The sequence below is a fragment of the Cyprinus carpio genome, chromosome B15, assembly GCF_018340385.1.
Source record: "Cyprinus carpio isolate SPL01 chromosome B15, ASM1834038v1, whole genome shotgun sequence".
In the NCBI taxonomy this organism is placed as follows: Eukaryota; Metazoa; Chordata; class Actinopteri; order Cypriniformes; family Cyprinidae; genus Cyprinus; species Cyprinus carpio.
The window spans coordinates 21,696,409-21,723,565 of record NC_056611.1 but is presented as its reverse complement, the minus strand read 5'-3'; the positions used below and the strand labels follow the sequence as shown (position 1 = coordinate 21,723,565).

The window sequence follows — 27,157 nt, the reverse complement described above, 5'->3', positions numbered from 1 at the left end:
GAGCTAATATAAAGAAATGTTTTACTTGGTCACAGTCTTCATTTGCAACATTAATTTGGCCTGTAGTAAAATTAAATATTTTGGTCAATAATAATAATGCTTATAATTTCGAAATGTTGTAATTTTTGTTTTTTTTAGTTCTTCTACGGGCACTAAATGTTAGAAAATGTGTGTGTGTAGTTGTTTATGCTACATTGTGGGGACCAAATGTCCGCAAAAGGATAGTAAAACCTGAAATTTTTGACATTGTGGGAACACGAGGGGAAAAAAATTGATTAAAAATAGTAAATTATGTTTATCTGAAAGTGTAACAATGCAAACAGGTTTTCTAAGGGGTAGGTATACATAAAAGGGTACATGTAGGGGTACATAAATGTGACAATAGATAGATAGATAGATAGATAGATAGATAGATAGATAGATAGATAGATAGATAGATAGATAGATAGATACTGTAGATACTGTAGATAGATAGATAGATAGATAGATAGATAGATAGATAGATAGATAGATAGATAGATAGATAGATAGATAGATAGATAGATAGATAGATAGAATAACGAAAACAAAACACTTACAAAACATAAATGAAATAATATATGATATACAATATATAACCATTTTACTTTTTACCATTTTACCATTTATATATTGTATATTATATACTATTTAATTTATGTTTTGTATATATTTATATATATATTTGGACTGCTGCTAACTGCTATAGGGCTGATATTTTGTGTGTTTACATGCAGTAAGCAGATGTAGCAAATTTGTTTTTATCATTGGGGAGCCATGCAGATGTTCTTTTACAGATGTTACCCAGAGAAACAATTATAGTCCGAAAGTGCTTATGATGTAGTTGGATACATCTAAGTTGGATACTGTCTAAGTTTGACTTCCAGCCATTACTGGATTTAGAGAAGAGAGACTGTTACAAATTGTTTATGTTGTATGATGACAGGTTTATCAACATCCGTATGTGTGTGAAAGAGAGGGAGAGCGAATTCCAGGGCTCTGAATGCCAGTATGAATGTTTACTCTAGACATTGTGCAGGATTTTCTAGAGTGGTTTAACAGCAGAGAATGGTCAAGGCAGAGCAGTGTGTGGACGTACAGGGTATAAATCAGGTCAGACAGGGTTAAGCCAGGCTAGATTACTCGCTGTCTTTAGCTGAGGCCTTTCAGATTGCCTTACACACACATAAACACATAGAAACACAGACATGCAGGGAAATAACTCCTGTACAGATGGAATTTACAGGCGAACAATAATCAATCTTCTGTATAAAAATATTAGTACTTTTATTAAGTATCTGTTCTCTCAAAAAATTACATTTGGATACACTTTAGTATAAGGACTAATTCTCACTATTAACTAGTTGCTTATTAGCATGCCTATTATTAACATATTTGGCTGTTAATTAATACTTATAAAGCACATATTCTGCATCACCATATTCTACATCCCTAATCCTTGCAAAAACCTAAACTTAACAATTACCTTACTAGCTATTAAAAAGCTCACTGAGGCAAAGTTGTATTTAATGGTTTGTATGTAAATAGCGAGAAATGGGCCTTAAAATAAAGTGTGACTGGAAAGTATCTTATTTATTCACTTCCACTTTAAAAATAAGTTGTTGTTCTCTGAAAATTGAGCATTTATAAGAGAAATAATAATGTTTCGATCTGTAAACAAATCATTCTTTTGAGTCTTGATCTTGATCTTTTCAGTCTGGGACTCCACGCTGTAACATTCAAGCTTACTTTGTTATGTGTACTTGTTTATATGTCCTGCATTTCTAAATTCAGTGCACCAATAGGCCCAGGCTAAGAGTACCTCAAACAAAGATTACATGGGATAGTAATACTGCGTGACAGACAAACCTCAAGAAAAATCCACTAGTTTCTCCTCAAGGAGTTCTGCTCAGCCTTCTCCATCAAACATTCATGAAAATACACACACACACACACACACCGATGCATGCAAAGCTCTCAGCTCCACAGATGTAATGTGCACTATAAGTCCTTTTTATGTGACGGATGGTTATCGTTCGTGTATAGAAAGCGCACGGAATGAGAACAACATGGCTTCTGTCAGCGTAACCATTTATGTGGAATGGTTTGTTGTCATTCTTGTGCAATTCAAATTAATCAGTAGATTTCGAAAAATGAGAGTGTACTTTATATTGCTTGTATTTCTTAAATAGAGGCACAAAACAAAAAATGCAAAATGCATGTCAAGAAGGACAAACTTCCTGATTTTTTTTCCTATCTGTGTGTTTCCTCAGCCAATAGGAGCGCTGAACCCAAAGCGTGCTGTATTCTATGCCGACCGCTATGAATCATGGGATGAGGAAACTCCACCCTGCCACTACACAACCCACTATTCCACCGCAGCCTCCACCCTCCACTGGCTTGTCCGAATCGTAAGTCTCGTTGATTGGATGGATGCAAGGAATTTGATATCTTCAACATCTGGGAAGTACCTAGTTTTACTGGATAGTTAACTGAGCTGAGCTGCTTCTGGCTCATATTATAGCCTCTATGAATGTTTAATCATATCATACAAGTCCATTTTCAACGAGAGAAAGTGTAATTATGTCACCCGTTTATGAATATCCTAATGATTACAATGCATATACACCCTTTTTATTGGATTTGAAGATTTGTATTACATTTGTAGTACATTAAAGGAGATCTATTATGCCCATTTTTACAATATGTAATGTAAGTCTCAGGTGTAATATAAGTCTCAATATGTGACCATGGACCACAAAACCTCATAAGAATCCATTTTTTTGAAATTGAGATGTACATAAGCTAAGAATACATAAGCTTTCCATTGATGTATGGTTTGTTAGGATAGGACAATATTTGGTCGAGATACAACTATTTGAAAATCTGGAATCTGAGGGTGCAAAAAAATCTAAATATTGAGAAAATCACCTTTAAAGTTGTCCAAATGAAGTTCTTAGCCATGCATATTACTAATCAAAAATTAAGCTTTGATATATTTATGGTAGGAAATTTACAAAATATACTCATGGAACATGATCTTTAATATCCTAACGATTTTTGGCATAAAAGAAAAATCTATAATTTTGACCAATACAAGGTATTCTTCGCTATTGCTTTAAATTTTCCAGAATAAAAAAGCTCGTACATCAGATACTCTGCTTAAAAACATTTGTTTGGTTTTGATTATCATGTGTATCGTGCTGAAATCATGCATTTTAAAACATATTAGTTTAAACTTCTGATACTGTATACGGTTTTCTGAGCGCACACATCTAAATGTCTCTTCACATCTTTTGGGTTGGTACAAACACTGCGGACCTGATTAAAAAAGTCTGATTTTCATGATATTTCACTTTTAAATCTTATATATTTACATTATATCAGGCAAAATCTATCCTAAAATTTGATATTCTTCAAAATGTATTGTGGCTGTACATTGGAAACGATGCTGTCAAGAGTCTGTGTATACATAAAACATCCCATTACGATGACCCCGAACCCAGTTAGTGGATCAAATCACCGTCAGTCAAAGCGCACGTTAGCGCGTCCTTTCACCGCACATGTGAATCAACCCCTACATCTCAATCCACGAGCTTGATGTTCCACTACAGAGAGCCGGTGAGTGGATTTCACAGTCTGGTAAACAGGCATATGTGAAAAAGAAGTCGAAAAATCTCTGTGTGTTGTTTTTTAGAGTGTTGTGTGTGACAGCTTTATGCCTCTGAGAGAGCGCGGAGAGCTGTGGGAAATGTGTATATCTGTGTCTTGTTATAGTGTTCTCTTTTGCTGTGTCTCCAAGCGCTGATCTGAGACAAATGGACTGGTAGACACACAAAAAAGCCCAGATCAGCACAGAAAATGAAGTTGTTCTTAAGGTTGAGAGGAGATTGGGTTTGAGTATCTCCTGATGCTTTCGTTTTTTCCACATTTGTTACATCATATGACTATGTTTTACTAGTCTACAATGATAAACAATACACTGTTGTGTTTTGTTACATAATTCGATTTTTTCACTGCATAAAGATTTCATGCCAGAGCTCAAATCAGTCATGTGGAGTGTTTGGAGTAGATCTGCATACTTGTTTTTGTGTCAGATTTTATGATGAATGCAATCTAAGCCAAGTGTAGTCTGTTTACAAAGCAATTTGTGTATGCGATTTGATTGAAAAGCCATTAAAGCTCATTATTTTAAAAGACCTCTTTTAATGAGGAATCTGCCTATTCATCTTGCAAGAAAAAATTAAAACACATAATGAAAACTTTGTAATTGGCATTGGTGGTGATGATTTGGAAGGTTCCCCTTGGCAGCTCTCACACCAGGCTTGACTGAGACTGTAGACACCATCATCTTTTCCTCTGGCTGATCCAGCATCTCCATGTCAACTCCTCGTACTGCCAGCTCAGACTGATGACCCTGAATCTGCCAATTAGAGCCAGAGCTGAGCTCCTCAGCCAACAGGCCATATAATTAACTCTGCCTCGGGCACTGTTACAGAAAATGAGAGGACAAAAAAACCTTCCACAAACTCTTCATAATCTGACAGATGAGTCCCTACATTGAGATGTTTGTGCAACCGGAACGTTTCCCAGAGCTGCGGAGAAGGACTCCATCAAGAGATGGAATCCAATTACCATAGAAATGAATGTAGATTAATTTAGTTTTTTATTCCACTGATGTTTTGGGCACCAAATAGCATTAGCGCTTCACAAAACGGTGTAGATTTGTCTAAACAAGTGCCTAATTAGCAGTCAGAATCATGTGATACATCTACGGTTATTTTCACACATTTGGAAAGATGTTTTTGAGCTTATTTGGGTCAATAAAAGTGACAGTGTTGTTTTGTGTCTACTCAATTGCAGGAGCCTTTCACTACATTCTTCCTGAATGCCAACGGCAACAAGTTTGATCACCCAAACCGCACTTTCTCTGGCATTGCCCGCTCATGGAGGCACTGTCAGCGTGATACTGCAGATGTGAAGGTAATCAGATATTATTTTTTGTACATTGTAATGTCTAAATGGGCTTGTAAAGTAGTCATTAATGCCTGACTGTTATGAGGATATAGGTGCAACATTGCTATCTGCAACTGTGAGGAATCGAATAAACAGTTTGCCTCTTTTTAGTCCAATCATTTAACTAAAATTGGTATCATCCAGTTCCCAAAAAACAAACAGGAATGCATTGTTTTGATTTGCAACAACATTTAGTTCCTGTAGCTTCTGAGCTGCATCGACACTGTCTTTTTTCTGTTTTTATGTGTGGGTTATTTTTGTGAAATTAAGATTTTCCTTAACATTTAAAGTAAAACATTGTTCAGCATGCACATATTTCAGAGAGGTATCACTTCATCACCGTAATGGTTGTTCCCTGTTGCCTCCGTTCCATTTCAGCCCCTCTCTGCGGCTCAGCAAGCGCACTCAAGCTGACCTAAAAGTGTCATACTTTTCCAGCACACTCGGTGACGGGTTAGCTTCGCCCCAGGCAATTAATAAAGCATTAATGACAAAAGCTATTTAAAATGTAGTCTTTTATGTAAAGGCAGGGCTTTTTACTACCCCAGGCTGGGGAACAGCATCCAACAACACGAGGTGCAGGCGATATGCAAGGCAGGCGAGCGGCTGTACAGGAAAATGCTAGATATGTTAGCAAATACAGGCCTCTCGTAACCACTGCAGTGTCTGTGTGGATCATGTTAAACACATTTAATGGTCACCAATCTGTTAGGACAGAAAATAGGGATTTTTTTGTCTTTTCTTGTGGAGCATGAGGTCATTTTTATTATGGATGAGCAGCATGAATTTAAAGTATTAGGTTTTAACAATCTAACTATCCAAATCACTAAACTCTTTCACACACACACACACACACACACACACACACACACACACACACACACACACACACACACACATATATATATATATATATAATTATTGTTATGATTATAATATAATTATTATTATTACTATATATTGATATATTTGAATGTTTCACTTTTTATTTTATACAAAATGGATAATAGATAAGAAAAATATTAAGATATTTATTAAAAAATATAAAAATATAAGATAATAGATAAGAAAAATATTAAGATATTTAGTGATTTTTATATTTTTAATTTATTTATGTATTCACACACACACACACACACACACACACACACACACACACAAACACTAAAGAACATGGAAGTATAAAAATAAATAAAAAATATATATATATCTTAATTAACTGACTGGTGTACATTTATTTTATTTTATTTTTAATAACCTTATTGTCCTTTAGTACTGTCGCAGTGTCCTTCAGTTCATTCTGCGTCATTCCACCCTAAACTTACTCATTACCCACAATTCTCTCTGTAATGATCCCACACAGCAGGAAACAGCTAAATAACAACATTAAAAGAGCAAATCAAAGTTCACTGGCCATTTGGTCTTTCCAGACCACTACCTCAGCACTGGCCTTATCTTATAAAGGTCATTATGATGTATCATTGATCTATTTCTGTTGTAAATCTATGTATATGTACAAATCTGTCAATAGGTATTTTAGTTAGTTATTTTTTAATGCCAATTTGATGATCTTTTATCATTTTCAAGGTATATGGAATATGCTTTTAAGTATTGTCTCAACATCCAGCAAGTGATCAGCTCAGCACTCTGGCCTCCTGCTAAGAGCGAAAGAGTAACTTTCCCTCCAGTCGTCACCAGTTTCTCAATAATCTGTTGGCGGTGCTCTGTCTGAAGGAGTGGGATGAGGCAGTCGTGCCCGGTGACAGCTCTCCAGGAGGGTGTCATTAGGGCGAACGGTGTAAAGCTGAAGAGTCTGAGTGTGATTGACTTGTCAGCCCATTATGAGGCTGTAGAGGAATTATTGGCTCACGAGCGGAGCGGACTGAGGACGTGGATCACGACGCTAGCAGCCCAAACTGTTCGCAACTGACTAACTGTCTGAAAACTTTATAAACCAAACCTCCTGTGAGAATAAAGATGGAGCTCTGTCCAGTTTTGATTGTCATCCTCGAGGTTGTGTTTGGCTTTAATTTGGAGTCACTATCATACCGTCAAGATACTTCAGTTGTGAATGAGTTGTTGTGTGATGATAATGGATCTCCTTAACATTTTAAATTCACACAAAATGTCATAACTAGATTGCTTGTAATCAATAACGCCGTCAACACTGGATTTTTCTGCTGGGATGCACCTTTAGGTGACAGACGCCTACTTTCTATTTTAGATGCACTGCAGAGCTACTTCTGCTACTGTATGTTTCTCATCCATCTGAAATAAGATGATGTTATTGACAAATATCATATGTGATATATTTTGCTATAGATTTTATTTGTTGTACTGTACCAATCAAAAGTTGAACAGTAAGGTTTTTAATGTTTTTTAAAGAAGTCTCTTCTGCTCACCAAGCCTGTGTTTATTTGATCCAAAATACAGCAAAATCAGTAATACTGTGAAATATTTTTACTCTTTAAAATAACTTTTCTATTTGAATAAATTTTAACATATAATTTATTCCTGTGATCAAAGCTACATTTTCAGCGTCATTACTCCAGTCTTCACACTGTATAAAATAAAAACCTCTCCAACTCTTAATTTTCTAGTGACTGGTTACATCTAAATTTTTCAATTGGCCTGACTGAATTTATAAAATTAAATTCACACTAATTAAAAATGGCCAATTTAAAAATGTAGATGTGATCAGTCAATAAAAAAATTTGAGTTGAAGAGGTCTGAATTTTTTTTTACTGTGTCACATGATCCTTCAGAAATCATTCTAATATGCTGATTTGCTGCTCAAGAAACATTTTGATATTAATTATTATTATCAATATTTAAAACGGTACATTTGTTTCTTTGATGAATAGAAATATCCAAAGAGTATCATTTATCTGAAATAAAAAGATTTTGCAACATTATACACAATACCATTCAAAAGTTTGGAGTCTTTGGATAAGACATTATAAAAATTAAAACTTCTTTTTATAAAGAATACTTTAATTAAAAATCACTTGATTTGATTAAAAGTGAAGCAAAAGACATTTATAATGTCACAAAAGATTTCTATTTCAGATAAATGCTGTTCTTCTGAAATTACTATTCATCAGAGAAACCTGAAAACATTCTACTCAGCTGTTTTCAACATAATAATAATAATAATAATAATATTAATAAATGTTTTTTAAGCAGCAAATCAGAATATTAGAATGCTTTCTGAAGGATCATGTGACTGGAGTAATGGTGCTAAAAATTTAGCTTTGAAATCACAGGAATAAATTACATTTTAAAATATATTCAAAAAGAAAACGTACAAATATTTCAGAATTTTACTGTTTTTGCTGTATTTTGGATCAAATAAATGCAGGCTTGGTGAGCAGAAGAGACTTCTTTAAAAAACATTTAAAAAAAACTCACTGTTCAAAAACTTTTGACTGGTAGTATACACATTTAAATAGGTTACCTTCTGACCCTTCTGTCTTGTTTTGTAAATCTCATTTTAAATTTAATTTGGAATTATTACATTTTAGAACAGTTAAATATTCCAATATTAATGTTACTGTAAAATTGATCTTGATAGATTAACATGATAATAAATATTGATAATAATTGGGACTGTGTTAGTGAATATTCAGCGATGACATACAGCTTTAAATCTTCTTGTGCAGACAGTTTATTGGTGGGCTACAATGTAGACATGAGGTTAGCATTTTAGAGCTGTCTGCTGTGATAGAAATCTGAGACATTCTGAAGGATTATTGAAATATTGAGGTATAACGCTCATAAAAGAGGGTGTATTTTTAAATACTGACCCTACAGCAAAAGCATGCTGTTTTATTGTAGGCATACTGTTTCTTGTGACCCTGCATGTGAAAGTCCTCTGTTTTATGGCGCTTTAAAAGAACTCTGTTATACACACCAAGGGGATTTTGTTAAACAGCGCATTTCAAAAAGACGTTGTATAACAGCAACTTGAATCCAAAACAGCAGCATTGGAGAGAAAACATTCAACCTGTCAGGTTCAGAAGTGTGCAGGCAGAATGAGGTCTTAAATGATTCTAAATGGTTTTAAAAGTTCTTCAAAGGCAAGAGCTTTTGATTGACACTAAATGGGGAGGAGGTCACATTCCTCGTGTGCACATGCCCCAATGTACAGAGGCGTCTCTCACAGGGAATTATGGGTAATTTGCACTGATATGGCAGTGAGAATGGAGAAGAATTGGGAATATGGCAGCTTTAGTGGATAAGAGATAATCAGGGTCAGAGAAGCATGTAAAAATTAAGCAATATATTAATAATGCCATCATATCAGTAAAACAATTAAAGTTTTTATAGTATTTGTGTATTTAAACTTCTATAAGCACAACTAGTGGTTAAAACCATCCACAATAATCCATAATCATATTGTGACACCTTTAAAAAAGAAAATAATGGTAGTTTTATCAGTCCAATCCATATATAGACATATGAGTGTTGTCTCAATTTAATGTGTGTAATCATTTTTAAAAAAAATCTATAAAGCATTATGCTTCCCTCTATCATTTCAAATCATGGTTACTCAACCAAAATCCCAATTTTGCCTCTGGGCACAAAACCAGACCTGCTTCACGTACTTCAACAAATACAGCCGATCCATCCATCAGCTCACTTCAAACATTAATAAAGTTTTCTGTCATCTCTCATGTTTCCTTTGTATTTTCACCCTCCCCCATCTTCGTGCGTTTGCCGCATTCCCACACTCTTTGAGTGTTTTTAAATGTACTCTGATGGTCCTTCACTGGTCTCCTGGGGTCATTTTCCATGGACGCCTGAAACATTGCCAACATTTTGATTAATTGAACTTCAAAACATGCGATGTTGAAAGCATTGGTATTTTTGCATGTGCATATTTCCTAATCCTTATACAATGTTAATAAATCTGATCTGAGCTTCTTTTGCTTGTTTTTTCCCTCCTGTCCTCTTTCTCGTCACTTCATAGGAGTTGATCCCTGAGTTCTACTACCTGCCGGAGATGTTTGTGAACAGTAATGGCTACTGTCTGGGTGACAGGGATGACGGTGTCCCTGTTTGTGATGTAGAACTACCAGCCTGGGCAAAGAAACCTGAGGACTTTGTCAGGATCAACAGGATGGTAAGTCGAACTCGCTACCTAAACACAACAACTCTCTTCATCACATGGCCTGAACAGAATCTGCACATACAGGATTCTGTCATTCACAAAGTTTGTAGATACAATAGTGGACTTTACCCAAGGTAGTTGTCCTCTCCCGACCATCTCTCTCTTCTGTTTAGCTTTGGGAATATTAGAAAATGATTCAGATTGGGATTCTTGCTCCAATTCCTCTTAATAGTTCCAAGTTTCATTAACAAATGTGACCCTGGACCATGAAACCAGTCATAAGTAACACAGGTATATTTGAAGCAATAGCCAACAGTACATTGTATGGGTCAAAATTAACAATTTTTCTTTCATGCCAAAAAAAGTAAAGATCACGTTCCATGAAGATATTTTGTAAATTTCCTACTGTAAAAAATTTGATTGACCGCAAAACTTAATTTTGAATTATTTGCACTCTCAGATTCCAGATTTTCAAATAGTTATATATCTCAGCCAAATATTGTCTTATCCTAACAAACCACACATCAATCTCAATTTAAAAAACACTGACCCTTATGACTGATTTTGCGGTCCAGGGTCATAATTCTGTTGATACTTTTGAGAAAGAAATATATATATAAAAAAAGTAATGAAAATTTTTTTTATTCTCACCAAGGCTGCATTTATTTAATCAAAAATACGGTAAATACAATAATATTGTGAAATATTATAATTTAAAACTTTTGCTTAAAAGTAAATTATATTAAGATTAAAAATAAAAACAACATCTATTTAAAATAAAAATTTGTTTTAATATTCTAAATGTCTGTACTGTCACTTTCGATCAATTTAATGCATCCTTGCTGAATAAAAGTTTTAATTTCTTTCAAGAAAATGTGTGTGTGTAAGCAAATCTGACTTAGCTCATGCAAAAAATCTGCTTATCAAAATGCTCATGCAAATTAACTGCATATCAAAAAAATTATTAAAAAACAATGCATTGATTCAGAAAATGTGGGAGACCTGTAGTCCAGTGTAGACCTACTAATGTCATATTGCTTTGCTAACTATATTACATCAACTGATGTAATGTCTGAACAGAATCTGCAGAATCTTAAATTCTTAATCTAGTATTTATCCTGTAATCCGTTTCCTTCTGTCTGTTCCCCTGAGATCACACTGATTCGTTCGAATGAAACAGCATCCTGGTCCTCTGCAGGCCTCTGCGCGCTGCTTTTCCACTGTGAAGGTCGTAATGTAGTGCACTGCTCGATACTAATGTAATCTACCGCTGACCTGAATGATGTCACAGAGGACAGGTCTGGCCACTGTCCCACATAATGTTACCCTAATGCCGACTTCATCAATCATGATTTGGCTCGCAGCAGACAGGATACGTGTGTGTGTCCACCAATCTCTATAGACTGCGGTGGGCTCGAAATTGTGTTCTGCCTCTTGTAATGGCTGTATCTTATAAAAATGAGAGAACCACACACTCTTAAAAATAAAGGTGCTTCACGATGCCATAGAAGAACCTTTTTGTCTAAATGGTTCCATAAAGAACGTTTACATCTGAAGAACCTTTGTGTTTCACAAAAAGTTCTTTGTGGCAAAAGAAGCTTCTTCAGATTAGAAAAAGGTAAGAAAGAGATGGTTCTTTAAAAAACCTTTGACCGAATGGTTCTTTGTGGAACAAAAATGGTTCTTCTATGTCATCGTTGTGGAGAACCTTTTGAAGCACCTTTATTTTTAAGAATGCATGGGGAAAGATGGGAATTGTATATGCTGCATGATGTGTAAATTGAGTGCATTTAATGCTACTGATTGTGTATCAAAACTTCTGCCATATCAAAGTATTAAAGGAGTGTTGTGGCCCATGCTGCCTGGGGAAAAAGTGAGTGTATGTGCACTACAGGAAACACGCTTGACCTTTTCAGATGTAGTGACAGTGTTGGAGTGTATGTGTGTCTTGTGGAGGTGACCTTTCCTCTGGCCTCCTTTTTTTTCTGGTTTAACACATTCAGCTATAGAGACACACGTACTCACACCTACACATGCACATATCCAAAGATCACACAAGTAGCTGTCTGTTAAAGTGAGATTTCCTTAAGAAAGGGCTTGAGAATGTCAAAACACCTCAGACATATCAAACTATTTGACACAAGCCTTGAATGGTGCAAAATCTGTTCAGGTTTCACAGTTTGGTTTCCTCTTTCTGGTAAAACCCAGATTTTTGTGGCCAAAAATACAGCATCTTCATAATTTTAACAAAAGCTGTTTTTATTTTATTTTATTTTATTTTATTTTATTTTATTTTATTTTATTTTATTTTTCACTTAAAAGAACCGACTCTTAAAAATCATTCATTAAAAAAATTAATTTGTTTTATTTAAAAAAAAAAAAAGAAAAAAGAAAAAAAAAAGTTACTGGTTCTGAGTAAGAATTCTGATTAATTTTAGTAAGAATTCTGATTCATTCACTTTTTCATTTAAACAGTTGGTGTAAATAAACAATTCACAGGCCAAATAAATGATTCACTGATTCATTTCTATACATATTAGTACGTCTTCTCAGATCAGAACCAGAAAAACACCATTAAACTGCCATAATATTGGTCCATACATCTGGTGTGCTGTATTTCAAGTCTCAAGTCATATGATAACTTTTTGCGAGGTACATATTGAAATTTAATATTTAAATATTTCCCTGAAAACCTTATTTTAAAACGTATTTTTGTTATAGCTCTCAAAAGTTCTCTTTAATTTGATCTCATTGACGTCAAACATGGCTTGACATATTGGCAAACCATGTTTGAATATTTATCTTGCCATATTTCCGGGTCATTCTGTAAAATGTCTTCCTTTGTGAGCCACAGCCAGTGTTGCCAAGTCTGTGGTTTTCCCAAAATTGGGCTACTTTAACACTGTTGCCGTGGGTTATTTTTCATGTAATCCCAACAATGTCATATTTAGCCCTAGGAATGTGAATTGTACCACCAGAACCCTGCCAAAAAAATGACCCCCTAGAACCAGAACCCCCCTCGAAACACAATTTGGCTAGTTTTGGGCTAGTTTTGGGTAGCAATTGTACGGGTTTTGTTGCAAAAACCTGGCAACCCTGTCCACTGCAGAAAGAAAATCATGATAACTTTAATATTTGGGTCTCTTTATTTCATACAGTAAACATGCAGGAAGACCAACACAAATATCCAGTTTCATTAAATATTAATTTAATTTTGTGGTCAGTTTTTATTGGAATTCTTTGGTTTGTTGCATTGACTGTTAGGTTAGGTTAGTTGAATAACACACATTTTTAAACAGGCTTCGGCTCGATTTTGTCCTTAGATCTTGTGCTTTATTTTTCTCTTTCTGCTGCTCTTTCTCTCTGTCTCATTTAATCCCCTCTTTCTCTCCTTGTCTTTGTGCTCCCTTCCTCTCTCTCCGTTCCCCTCCTGCCATTTCTTCCTCTCTTTCTTTCACTTAGTGTTCCCATCTTTGCATGTGTCACTTTCGTCTTGTAATGACATGCCCTGGGGGGAACTCAGCCCCTGCGCTCCACGGCTTGCTCTGTTGGTAATAGCTGTTATTTCTGATGTGAGAGTGAGTGTGTAAATTCCAGCAGCGGTGCCCTGGGTGTGTTTGTGTGTGAGAGGGAGAAAAAAAAGTGTGTGCCACTCTGTTAATGGGGAAAAAAAAGTGAAAAAAGAGGCTCTTTCTTTAAACGACATTAACACCCCCCCACCCCCCGTTATCTCAGTATGACAGTTTTTGATGGGATTTGATAACTATAATAAAGCACTTCTGTGCATCTTTAAGTGTTAACAGCAGTATCCAGGGATGTATTGAAATAAAATGATGCTTTGAATTCATAACTGACCATAGTTAATGGTCAAAAATAGAAGGAAATAAAAATATAAAAAAATGGGGTTTGTGTGTATGTGTGTGTGTTTGTGTGTGTGTGTGTGTACATATATATATATATATATATATAGATAACATATATATACACACATAGTATATATATATATATACATATATATGTATAATATATATACACAATATATATATATGTATAATATATGTATAATACTATATATATATATATATATATGTATATATGTATATATATGTATATATGTATATATATATGTATATATATATATATATATATATATGTTATATATATGTGTATATATATATATATATATATATCTATATATGTATATATGTATCTATATATATATATAATTATATATGTGTGTGTATATATATATATATATGTATATATATATATATAGTATATACTATATATATGTGTGTGTATATATATATATATATATAGAATATATATATATATATATATAATTAGATATCTATACGATATATATATATATATATATATTAACTATTAAATAACTTAAATAGTTAATTAAATTGTATAAAAACTATATGGACATAATAAAAAAATGATAAAATACAATAATAAAAATGACAAAAAATACAACAAAATCACTAATATTTTTTAATTAAGTTTTTTTTTTTTTCAGCAAGGACACTTTAAAGACATTTGTTACAAAAGATTTCTCTTTCAGATAAATGCTGTTCTTCTGAACTTTCTCTTCATCAAAGAATCCTGAATAAAAAAAAACATTAAATTCCATGGAAATATTATTCAGCAAGATTGTTAATAACAAGAAACATTCTTTTAAATTGTAATAATACTTCACAGTATAACTGTCTTCACTGTATTTTACGATCAAATAAATGCAGCCTTAAAGACTTTTTTCAGGAAATATTTAAAAATAAAAAGTACAGACCCCAAAGTTTTTGATCAATATGTTTTTGTATATATAGTTTATCTAACAACAATCACACATTATTAAGTGTCCAAATAGGTTCACTGTGCAGTATATTGTTGGATTAGTTAAACTTCAGTGTTAAAGGTTGTGTCTGTGTTATTGAATGAAAAATGTTAAAAGGTCTTTAATTTTATTGAAAGTTATTTATTTACATTTTGGCCTCTTATGTGGATCTCAGGCTATTGCAGTCTGCTAAATCGAGAAGCGTCACCGCGGGTGTTTGTTTATCTGTGCATGTGTGTTTGCGTCTGTACGTCTGTGTGTGTTTGTGTTCATGTTGTGTATGTGGGCCTTTCACCTCTAATTGCCCCGCTCTCTTTGACAGGCCCTGGAAAGCGAGTTTGTGTCGTGTCAGCTGCACCAGTGGATTGACCTTATTTTTGGCTACAAACAACGTGGGCCCGAGGCGGCACGCGCCCTCAATGTCTTTCACCACCTGACCTACGAGGGCTCCGTCAACCTCGACAGCCTCTCCAGTGATCCCCCGATGCGCGAGGTAGGTCGTCATGGAGGTAACATCTATTTTTTATGCATTTTTATAATTGTAACTGTGTTTGTAGAGGGTAAAACGCTTTATAAATGTCACCACTAGATGGACTGCTGTCTATGCTGACATTATATAGCTAAATAGTGTGGGGTGTTTTTAAATTGATATATTTGCAGTTAGCTTTTCTTTTAAGGATTCCAGAGGCAACAGGTTTAAAAACGATGGCGTAAGATTCACAATATTAGCATTCGTCAACTGCCATTCAGGCATGAATGAACCCAGTTTCAGTTGAATGTCTGACTGTCAGTATGTGTCATTCAGATCTTGCAATGCAATTATGTCCTCTGGGAAAGAGAAACTCAAACTGCTTACTCATGTGCTTTGGATCGTCTGCAAAGAAAAAGTAGTAACCATAAAACTGTAGGTACATGTTGGTACTTTATTTATAGTTTAACTTGATTGTGTATTTGATTGTGTATGTGATCAGTAAGTGGATTTTTGAGTGTTTTTAGTCACCATCACATGCCAAGTCTCTATGCTATTCTGAGCCGTCATCAATGCACATTTTTTGATGTGATTTTTTTTTTCTTCAGCTTGTTTTATCATCCAACAGGCAAACATATAGAGAAGTAGTAGCAATCTTTTCCACATGTCCATAGCATAAATAGTGCACAAGTGAGCATTATTTTAATATTATTTGTACACGGTTAAAAAAATGAAAATAAAACAAATTATTAAAGCGTGTTTTGCAATATATATATATATATATATATATATATATATATATATATATATATATATATATATAGATATATATATATAGATACATATATATATATATATCTATATATATAGTATGCCTTGCCTTGCCTTGCCTATCACTATTAATAATTTGACATCACTAATATATATATATATATATATATATATATATATATATATATATTATAATATATATATATATATATATATATATATATATATATATATATATATATATGCACATATTTTATTTGTTAGCAATTCCTGAATGAAAATTGTTTCCACGCCTAAAGGTTTTAGTGTATGCTATTATAGTATTTTATTAATATTTTGAAACGGCTATATTTTTTTTTTTTTACTGTTGATTTATTTAAAATTTTAGTAATGCCATCATGTGCTGTAACTGTTGTCATTTGTATTTGCTTTTTTATTCTATTAGCTTCTATATATATATATATATATATATATATATATATATATATATATATATCTATATATATATATATATAATATTGTTTTTTTTTTTTTTTTTTTTTTTTTCATTATTCAACAAAAAAACATCCATTCAATCTGAAAGGAGAAAAAAAAATGCTTTTTATAGTCATTCCTTTATATAATCCAAAATGTTGGTAGAAAAACATTGCCATGCATCAGTGGTAGTAGGTTTAGCCCTGTTCATTCGTGCTGTTGTATATTCATATAAGTCACTATTTTAAGGAGAGCTTTAATTGATTTTATTTAGGTTTTAGTTTTAGTAATTTTAGTACTTTAACTTAACCTTATTTTAGTTAGCTGCCAAGGCAACAAGTGTAAGTTTTTCATATAATATACACATTTTCAGCCTTATTTCAGTCAGCGAAAACAAAGTTTAAATGTTTTCGTTGTAAAAATTCAGTAGACTAATCTAAAAACACTATTTGACATGAAATAGTAGTATTTATTTATTTTCCGGTTACCTACTCAAATTGAATTCATCACGTAATTACAATGTAAATCAATGCTATTGATTTTCCACACAATACTCTTTATTGACTGGTGGAAGTTTTGAAAATGACTTAATTGTGTTTGTGGATATGACTGCAGTTGAACAGCAGCAGCTGGTAGGCAGCGTGTTTGCAGCAGTATGTACCCCATTCCTCCATCCCTTCCTCCTCTTTTTCTTGCTCTCATTCCCTCTATCTCTCCCGCTCCCTGTGATACCCACCATCTGCTGTCTGCAAAACAAGTCATTTATATACTGTCACTTCCAGGACTGCCTTTATTTGTCAAGTGACCACTATGCAAATCACTCACGGAACAGGGGGGCTAATTATCAAACAATATGGAGAAAGCTTTGCTTTTCATCATTTGGCTCTACATTCCAGACAACAGCAATTATGTTTCTTTCATGTGGCCACGTTCTTCTCAAGCAGTCCAGAGCAATGGTAGCTGACAGCAAGGTTTGTTAGCCTCGGAAGAACCAGAAACCCGGCTTTTATTTGTCAGTCCTGGAGTTTGAGAAGCCTTTATTTTACATTCAGTATATTAATAAATTCTATATTGCTTTTTATGTCATCCAAGCACCTGGCAACTGGCATTCAGACACTTGAGGAAAGCTGACCTCACCTTGACTTGTTAAATGCATGAAGGAGTTTTTGCCAGTTAACCAATGGCCCTTGAGCTAAAATTATTAAAGGAATAACCTCACAGACAAAATCTACTGACCTCAAGTGCGCTATATTCACTACCGTTTCTAAGGTCTCTCGGTCTCAACCGGAGAGGGAGGACAGCTCGTGGTATCTCGTGGTATGTGACCGTCACCTTCAGGCTATTGATTCATTCTCCAGTGACAGGTGCATCCACAGCTCTGACATTAAGCACTGCAATTACAGCCTTAAAATGTCAAACTCTGGAGTTAAGGGTCATAACTCGTTCCAGAGTCAAATCAAAATGGCAGCAGTTGAGGATGGAGTCACAGAACTCTAGTTGGCAGGGTTGTGTCACTGTAAAAACAGCGTTTACGGATGAAGAATATTCCAGCAATCTTTTGATTCAGATTTGTATAGCATGTAAACATAATAGCACTGCTTGTGAATTATTATCCATCACTAATAAGCATTTTAATTATACGTTCACAGATGAATAGAACATGTCAGTGTAAGAAAAGAAAGAGTAAGGTGCATTTGTTCTTTTCACAGTTTCCTGTGTTTAAAATAACAGATGTTCAAGTCTGAATTATTATACATATTTTGAATTATTATTATTATTATTATTATTATTATTATTATTATTATTATTATTATTATTATTATTATTATTATTATTATTAATTGTATCATTAATTGTATTATTATTATATTTTAGTACTTTATTGGAGTCTATGTTTATATTTATTTTAATATGATTATTATTATTTAGTTTGTTATTTTTGTTATTGTTATTTATTTTTTATTTATTTTTAAAGTCTACATTTTATTATTTTAGTGCCTTTTTGAAGTCTGTTAATATTTATTAGTAGTAATAGTCATAGTAATAATAATTTATTTTAATAATTTTAAGAGTCTTTTTTTTTAATTGGATGCCAAATGATTCATGATGATTCATAAATGTCTGAACATTTTTAAGCGAATGACTTGGCATCAGATCTGGTTTGAATCTGAATAGTTTTGTGGTGAGAACTTGTTTGTGAAATGATGTTTTAGCCTCATCAGTCTTGGTGTCAACATGTCTTAAGACGCTTTATTCCACACAGGCCTGCATGAGTATATAAAAGGCCTAACTTTTAGATTTAGATATGTTTTTGCTCTTTTTTTTTGTTCATCTCAGAGCCTGACATCAGAGCTTTGACATACTTGTACCAAATATGAAGCTGTGATTGACATGTCATGAGTTATGATGGATGTTTTATGTCCATCTAAGCGTGGCGGCTTAAACCTCTAGCGGAGACAATCAGTGTACAGCTTATGCAAGAGGTGTTTCTTATCAGCCGTAAAGAGCAGGGGCTTAAAGTGGATTATAGTAATGAACTGCCAGTTAAGGGTTACAGATTTCTGTTTGTGATAAAAGTGTTTTTCTCCAACCACTTGACACTGTGGGTCTGTTGACAACATTGAGATGATTTAAAGGATGTGCCCCTCATATAACCTTAGCATCAGCTTTGACTCTAGACATAACCTCTCAGAACTGGATGTATAACAAGGTACAGTTGCTATAAATGCAGGATGTTTTTCTGGACATTACATTCTGTATGTTAAAGGTCTTATATGTAATTATTAGATATAATAGTAAGGGTCAGTAAGATTTAAATTTATATATATATATTTATATATATATATGTATATATATATATATATATTAGATTACATTCAGTGTAATAATACTTGTATTTTGAAAATATGAAAATATTAAGCAGCACAACTGGTTTCAACATTGATAATAATAGGAGATGTTTTTTGAGCACCAAGGCAACATATTAGAATGAATGTGACAATGAAGAATGAAGAAATGGCTGCTAAAAATTCAGCTTTGCCAGGAAGGTATATTTTATTTTTTAGTGTATTATTATGTGGAATGTTTTTTTTTTATTTTTTTTTTTTTTTTTGTGTTTTTGTTCAAATAAATGCAGCCTTGAAGATCATAAGAGACTTTGTTCCATTGAAAACATAAAAAAAATCGAACTGACCCCACTTTTGAGCGATACTGTATATACGTATATTGTTCTTGATATGGACCATTTATATTCATATTTCTGGACTTTTAGAAGGAATTTTTCCCTCGTTTTTTCCTCACTGTTGGAAGGCAGAAATATAGTGATACTTTCCACATGGCTGCCTGTTTCTCTCAGATCTTCAGATCAGATTACATTATTTGAGCAGACATTGTGACCCCTGTTCCTGAGTCGAACCTAAAATAGCTATAATGTGAGCGCATTATTATTTGACAGACAGCATCGTAAAGCAGCACAAACTGACATTTAATTGTTACCAAATGTGAGAGCTCTGCTTGTGCTGAATTTGCCACCAGGGTCAGGCCAAGATGATATCGTTTAAGTTTGATGATCTGTTCCTATTTGAAACATTTCAGTGAGAACTACTATCCTCGGTTCCTCTCATCTCAGTTGCACTAATGATTATAATTCTGCTGGTTTGTTTCACTGCTTTCAATGTGCTTTGAAGTCAGAAAAAGAAAGAAAAATCATTTGCACACCATTTTAATACTGTAAGTGAAATAGGATATTTATTATGAACAAATTTAGATTAATGTGAATTAAGATTTTTTTCAATATTATTATTATAAGTGGTAACTTTAAAGTGAAAATCTTTGGAAAACAAAAAATTAAAAATAAAAATGAAAAAACAGTAAGGAAGTTAGAAGTCATGTAATATTACACATTTCTTTAAACTGTAATCTATATTAACTAGTGCCATCAAACGATTAATCGTGATTAATCGCTTCCAAAATAAAAACTTTTGTTTACATAATATATGTATGTGTGCTGTGTTATGTACTGTATATATAAATACACACATGTATGTATATATTTCAGAAAAATATGTTATGTTTATATATTAAATATATATATTTATTTATAATATAAATTATATGAATATGAATATAGACATTTTTTTTTAATATATACTGTATGTGTGCGTATTTATATATACAGCACACACATATATTATGCAAACAAAAACATTTATTTTGTATGCGATTAATCGTGATTAATCATTTGACAGCACTAATATAAACATAGTGAATGCAACATTCAAATTTTTGAATTTAGAGTTTAGAATTCCCGAATGGTTCCAATTCTAATCGTGTAAACTAAAAAAAAAAAAAAGTCTTATTTTACAGTACATATCTAAACATTCTTAAATCATGACTTGAAAATCAGAATGACATGATATTATAAGAAAAAATATATCTTAAAAATATAATTTTCCCATTTCTTTTCTTTCTCTCCTTTTTTTGCATTAAAAAAATCTTGTTTTCCTCTTGAATGAAGTTTACTTTTCTTACTCCTTTGGCAGATATTTTTTTCTTGTTTTTAGCATAAAGTAACTTAAAAAAAGTAAAAAAAAATTGCTACAAGTTTATTTTTTATTTTTTTACGTATATCTTGATTTAGGCATGTTTACTGTAGATATTTTTACTGGAAGACAAGACATACTAAGTAAGAGTGCAGATCATGTCACATGTTTAACATGCAGATCTGGCCGGTGTGGTGACGTGGATAAAGCAGACGTTTGATCTGACACAAGTGTCCAGGCTTCAGAGTGCTGAGGGAGAGCTGTTCTGTTAGACTGTGGGAGGCGCTCCACGCGGGAAGGAAAGATTGATGGGATCAGAGCCTCAGAACAGCCGAGGGGAGCTTGTAGGTGTCTGTCAATGCTACCGTGCACAGTGGCACACACGCACACTCTCCACACACATACACAAACACACTACCTATCAATAACCAACACACGGCGACATGCGTCTGTCAGCGTTACATAACATGAGACGTTATGTGTGTGTGGAGTGAAGGATGAATGGGTTTCTGTATCTGATATGAGTTTATGGCTCATATCACATAAAAGGCAAAACTAAATCTTATGGTGTAATAGTAACATTTGGTCAAGTAAACTTTTTTAAAGGGTTTAAATCATGTTACTCTGTAGCATGTGTCAAATTCCTGAATATTGTTGAAAAGTTTAGAGTTTGTATGGTTTTTAAAATGCTTTTAAAAGCAGTCTCACGCCAATTCTGCACATATTTGATCAAAAATGCAGTAATATGTAAAATATTATTACAGTTTGAAAGAACTATTTTCTATATAAATATGGATTAAAATTTTTTAGCACTCATTGCTCCAGTCTTCAGTGTCACATGATCCTTCAGACATCATTCGAATTTGCTGCTCAAGAAACATTTCTTATTATTATCAGTGTTGAAACAGATGCACAGATTAATATTTTTTGTGGAAACCGTGATACCTTTTTTTTACCTTCTTTTCATGATTATTTGATGAATAGAAACTTCAAAAGATTAAATAGAATTTTTGTAACATTATAAATGTCATTACCGTTACTTTATCAATTTAATGCATCTTTGCTGAATAAATGTATGTATGTGTGTGTGTGTATGTGTGTGTATATATATATATATATATATATATATATATGTGTGTGTCTGTGTGTATGTATGTATGTATATGTATGTATGTATGTATGTATATATGTATATTAACCAAAACTTTGTAATTTATGTCAGTTGCCCAATTATGAATTTAACAGTTTCATGTGAAGCTAGGAGTTGGAAACTATGATACTTCTGAAATGCATTAAAATCTGAGAAATTGAAATGTCAGATTATACAATTTTAATTCCAAATTAAAGTGATTTTTACAAGAATTGACAATTAACATTGACAGACTTGTGAATAAGGATTATTAGAATTGTCTTCTGTATATAGTGCATATAATATTATTAGTGCTGTCAAATGATTAATCGCAATATTTATTATGTATATATAAATACACACACATGCTGCATGTATATGTTACAGAAAAATAGGTTATGTTAATGTAATATAAATTACATAAATATAAATATACGTGTAAAAACTTAAATATGTTCAAAATATACACTGTATGTGTGTGTATTTATATATACATAATATACACAGTACACACATATATTATGTAAATAAAAACTTTTATTTTGGATGCGAATAATTGCGATTAATCGTTTGACAGCACTAATTATTATATAGTATATGATTATTTTGTACATTTATTTTATACAGCTTCTATCAGTCTCTCATCCAGCTTTGTACAACTTTAGCTCTTGAAACTTGATATTGCAGCACTACGCCATTTTGTACTTCTTTATCAAGTTTCTTCTGATGTTCTTCATTTGTAAGTTGCCTTGGATAAAGCATCAGCTAAATGCCTAAATGTAAATTACATCATAATTATTTATAAGTGTGCTTTAGACTTAAAAAAGGATGTAATTATTCACATTACGGTATTATCTTTTTTTCCTGTGGCGTGTTTGTGATCTTTAATGCATCATTAGTATTAGCACTATTATTAATAGTCCTGTTCCTATTGTATATTGTTAGAGTCAGTGTGTGTGTGTGTGTGTGTGTGTGTGTGTGTGTGTGCTCTTTCTGCCCTTTGTCTCGGGCACAATAACATCTAAGAGGGAGGGTTCTGCCGCAGTCCTGGCTGTGCGTCAGTCCAGGTTAACGTCTGCTTGCCGAAGGGGGGTTGTACATGGGCCCTGCTCCTGGAAATGGGAACGGTTAACTGAAGCATGTTAATAAGGAAAGGCTTGTCTCTTCCATACTAACACTTGGATGACTCTGCAGGCTTTGAAGGGGCAGGATGGGGGTAGTTTGGGGTGGCTTTTGGAACTCACTCACCCACTCATGGTCACTAACCAACCCCCCCACAACAAGCACCCCTCCATGACAAGGCTGGCCTGAAGGGGGTTTGCTTGCATTGTCAAGTAACGCATTGACCCATCACTTTGATGCGTATCGATACTGACAGCCTGCTTTCTCTCTCTCTCTCTTCCCTCCCTCCATCTATCTCCTCCTCTCTTTCCTCTGTATCTTTCTCTCTCTTTTGCTGCAGGCCACCGAGGCTCAGATCCAAAGTGTTGGACAGACGCCATCTCAGTTGCTCATCGAGCCACATCCTCCCCGTAGCTCCGCCATGCACCTGGTGAGAACAGCGTGTGTGTGACTGTGTAATAAAATCAGTGTGTGCGTATTTGTTGTGTTTTTTTTTTTCTCTGCCCGGCAGTAGGGAAGTTATTATTTTGAACAAGGGCAGTGACGCCTGACCTTCGAACCGTTCCCCAAAACCCAGCACAACAGTCTCTCATCCATATGTCCAGAACGTTTGCAGCAGGCAGCCATGTTGTAGTTTAGCTCAATCTGCAGTGTGATTAGTGTTAAAATAGTAACTGCTTTTGTAACTACATTTCAGACTTATTAATTTAACTGCGTTAAATTTTTTTCCAGTAAAAATCAGTAGTGTTGATAATGCCAAAATAAATCAGTTTGTCAAGATGGTTCATGAAAACAAAATGAAAGAATAAAAAAAAAAAAAATTCACAATATTCAAGCTTTATTTCTCCCCCGAATGTAAAAACAAAGAATCAATTGAAGTTACTAATCAAATCCCTGTTTTTTTAAATGAAAACCAAAAAAGGTGCAGTTCTATTATTTTCAAATTATTTACAAAAACTAATAAATGTATTATATATATATAAATATATATATATATATTATATATATATATATATATATATATATATATATATATATATATATAATACACACTCGTGAAAATATCCAGGCAATTTCCATTGATTTCCTCTTTGTAATTGTACTGTAGGCTTTATCCAGTTTATAGTGTTCTCCTTACTTGCACCCACTTGCTGCTACTTCCAGGTAGTCACTGGTTCTGTGTACAACAACCTTCAAAGAGCCACACACATGACCTCACACAAATACATGACACACAGACCTGCCATACTTACAAGAGCACACAACTCCATCACAGACTCCTCAGATAGTTGTGTCAGGAGAACAGTGCTCTCTACTGGCCATATAAGTCCTTACACTTCAATACTAATCATTGCCATCTCAATCAAGCATCTGTCATAACAATCAGACTGGAGTTTACAAAGTGAATGTTGTAATGCTGTCGATACAAGTTTTATAATTAGCGCTTGTTTATATTTCTAAGTAATTGTATGCAGCCTACTGCTATACGTTTCACCGTCAAAGTTTGTGGTTGCCAAAGATGTCCATAATGAAATGCTCCTCAAATCAGAGTAATACAAGTTTTTGAAATTATTGCAGATTTTCACCACTGTAATGTCAGTTTAAAGTGTTTTTATCCAGACTATATTATTTTATTATATATTTTACTATATTTTTGGGTCAGTAAGATTTTTTTTTCATCCTCCCGCTTTTAATGAAACATATAAACAAATAAATCTACATTTAAATTCAAAAAGACTAGATAGTCACATTGTTTTGAATAGTTATTCGCATTTGTACACTTATATACTCATTCGTAAACAAAACGATGTGAACATTATGAAGCACTAAACACTCTCCTGCACTGTTTCATTCATACTCAAAGCTGGAGGGCGCTCTCACACTGAAAATCCAAAACGAACTCAGAGAAGTAATAATAACTTATGGCAAAGGCATCCAGCGATCACTGGAGCTAAACCTCATAAAAAGTACATAAACGTTTTGATGATGAAACGTGAAGACAATAAATGCACAATTGCAACAATATATGGTTTATGTGTTTTTTTTTTTTTCAAGTCATCTCCAGTCTAGGTATAATAAATAAATGAAGTATATGAATAATGCAGTGCTAACTGACATGTCATTTATTACAGTACAGAAACTATGAAATATATTTTCTGTCTTATTCTGTGATTAAAAATGGAAAAAGTCTTTGTAGTACAGTATATAATCCAATCATAAAATTGCAATTAGGAAAATATAGGCAAAAATATTATACAATACGGATTATTGGTTATTGTCCAGCAGTGTATTGAAGTTGTATTGAAGTATTAATGCTGAAAATTCCACTTTGCCATCATAGGGATAATTACATTTTTAAAATAATATCCAAATATGTAAAAAAATAATATTTCATAATATTACTTTTCATAATATTATTATTTTTACTCTATTGTTGATCAAATAAATGCAGCCTAGGTGAACATAATAGACTTAAAAAAAAATCTTACAGACTTTTGAACTATATATAATATATATATATATATATATATATATAATATATATATATATATATCTATATATATATATATATATATATATATATCAGTATATATATATATATATATATATGTATATATATATATATATATATATATATATATATATATATGTGTGTGTGTAATTTTTTTTTTTTTTTGCACAAGTATTCCTCAATCTTCTCCCCGACTCTCCTTCTAAACTACCACACACAGTCTATCCTCTGTTTTCCAACACTTTTTTTTTTTTACCTCTTTCCTCTTTTCTAACAACCTCTCCTCGTCTATTTCTCCCTCCCCCCTCTTTCCATCCTTCTCTTCCTTTGCTTTCTCTGTTCAACAGTGTTTCCTTCCGCAGAGTCCGCTCATGTTTAAGGATCAGATGCAGCAGGATGTCATCATGGTGCTAAAGTTTCCCTCCAATTCACCTGTCACTCACGTGGCCGCCAACACACTGCCGCACCTGACCCTCCCCGCCGTCGTCACCATCACCTGCAGCCGGCTCTTCGCCGTCAACCGCTGGCATAACACCGTGGGTGAGTGGGAATCTCTGTGTGTACTAGCTAACCAGCTAATAGCTTGATTTCACCTGAAAACCAACAAAAAACAGCTACACTTCACATGTTACCACTTGGCCATGTGTGAACAACATAACCCAAGTAGCCATTCCCCCGGAGCCCCCCTCACCTGCGGGTCAGAGGTCGGGCGACGGGCTAAATTAGCCTATCACGGCCTCTCCTTTCGCCTCACACTTCCCCAGCTGTCACAGCAACACATAGTGATGTCAGGACCAAACGTGGCAACCTCGCTCTCTCACACTACTAATAGCTGCAGCTGCAGGACCAGCCCTCTCCAGCCATGAGTGTGTGTTTGTCCCACCAAATAATGAACACAATAACGCCACACTGAGCGCAAAATGGCGGTCTGTGCTTGTAGGCCTGCCTCAAGGGTGCTATAGCTCAGGCCTGCCTGACACTGGAGAAGGAGAGAAATCAATAAGCACCGTGGAGATCTGACTGGTGGGTCTCCATAAAGCCCTCATGTCGTATGGGACGGGGTCAGGCAATGGACTTGACTCTGGCAGCCGGGCAGGTGTCAGCAAAAATAATTTTATTTCTCAGGATTTTTGTTTTGATTTCCAGTACAAA

At 33.7% G+C, this 27,157-nt stretch overlaps 1 pseudogene; it reads left to right on the top strand.

Moving 5' to 3' along the window:
- The window catches only part of LOC109076556, a 247,798-nt pseudogene that overhangs the window by 210,005 nt on the left and 10,636 nt on the right, over positions 1-27,157 (top strand).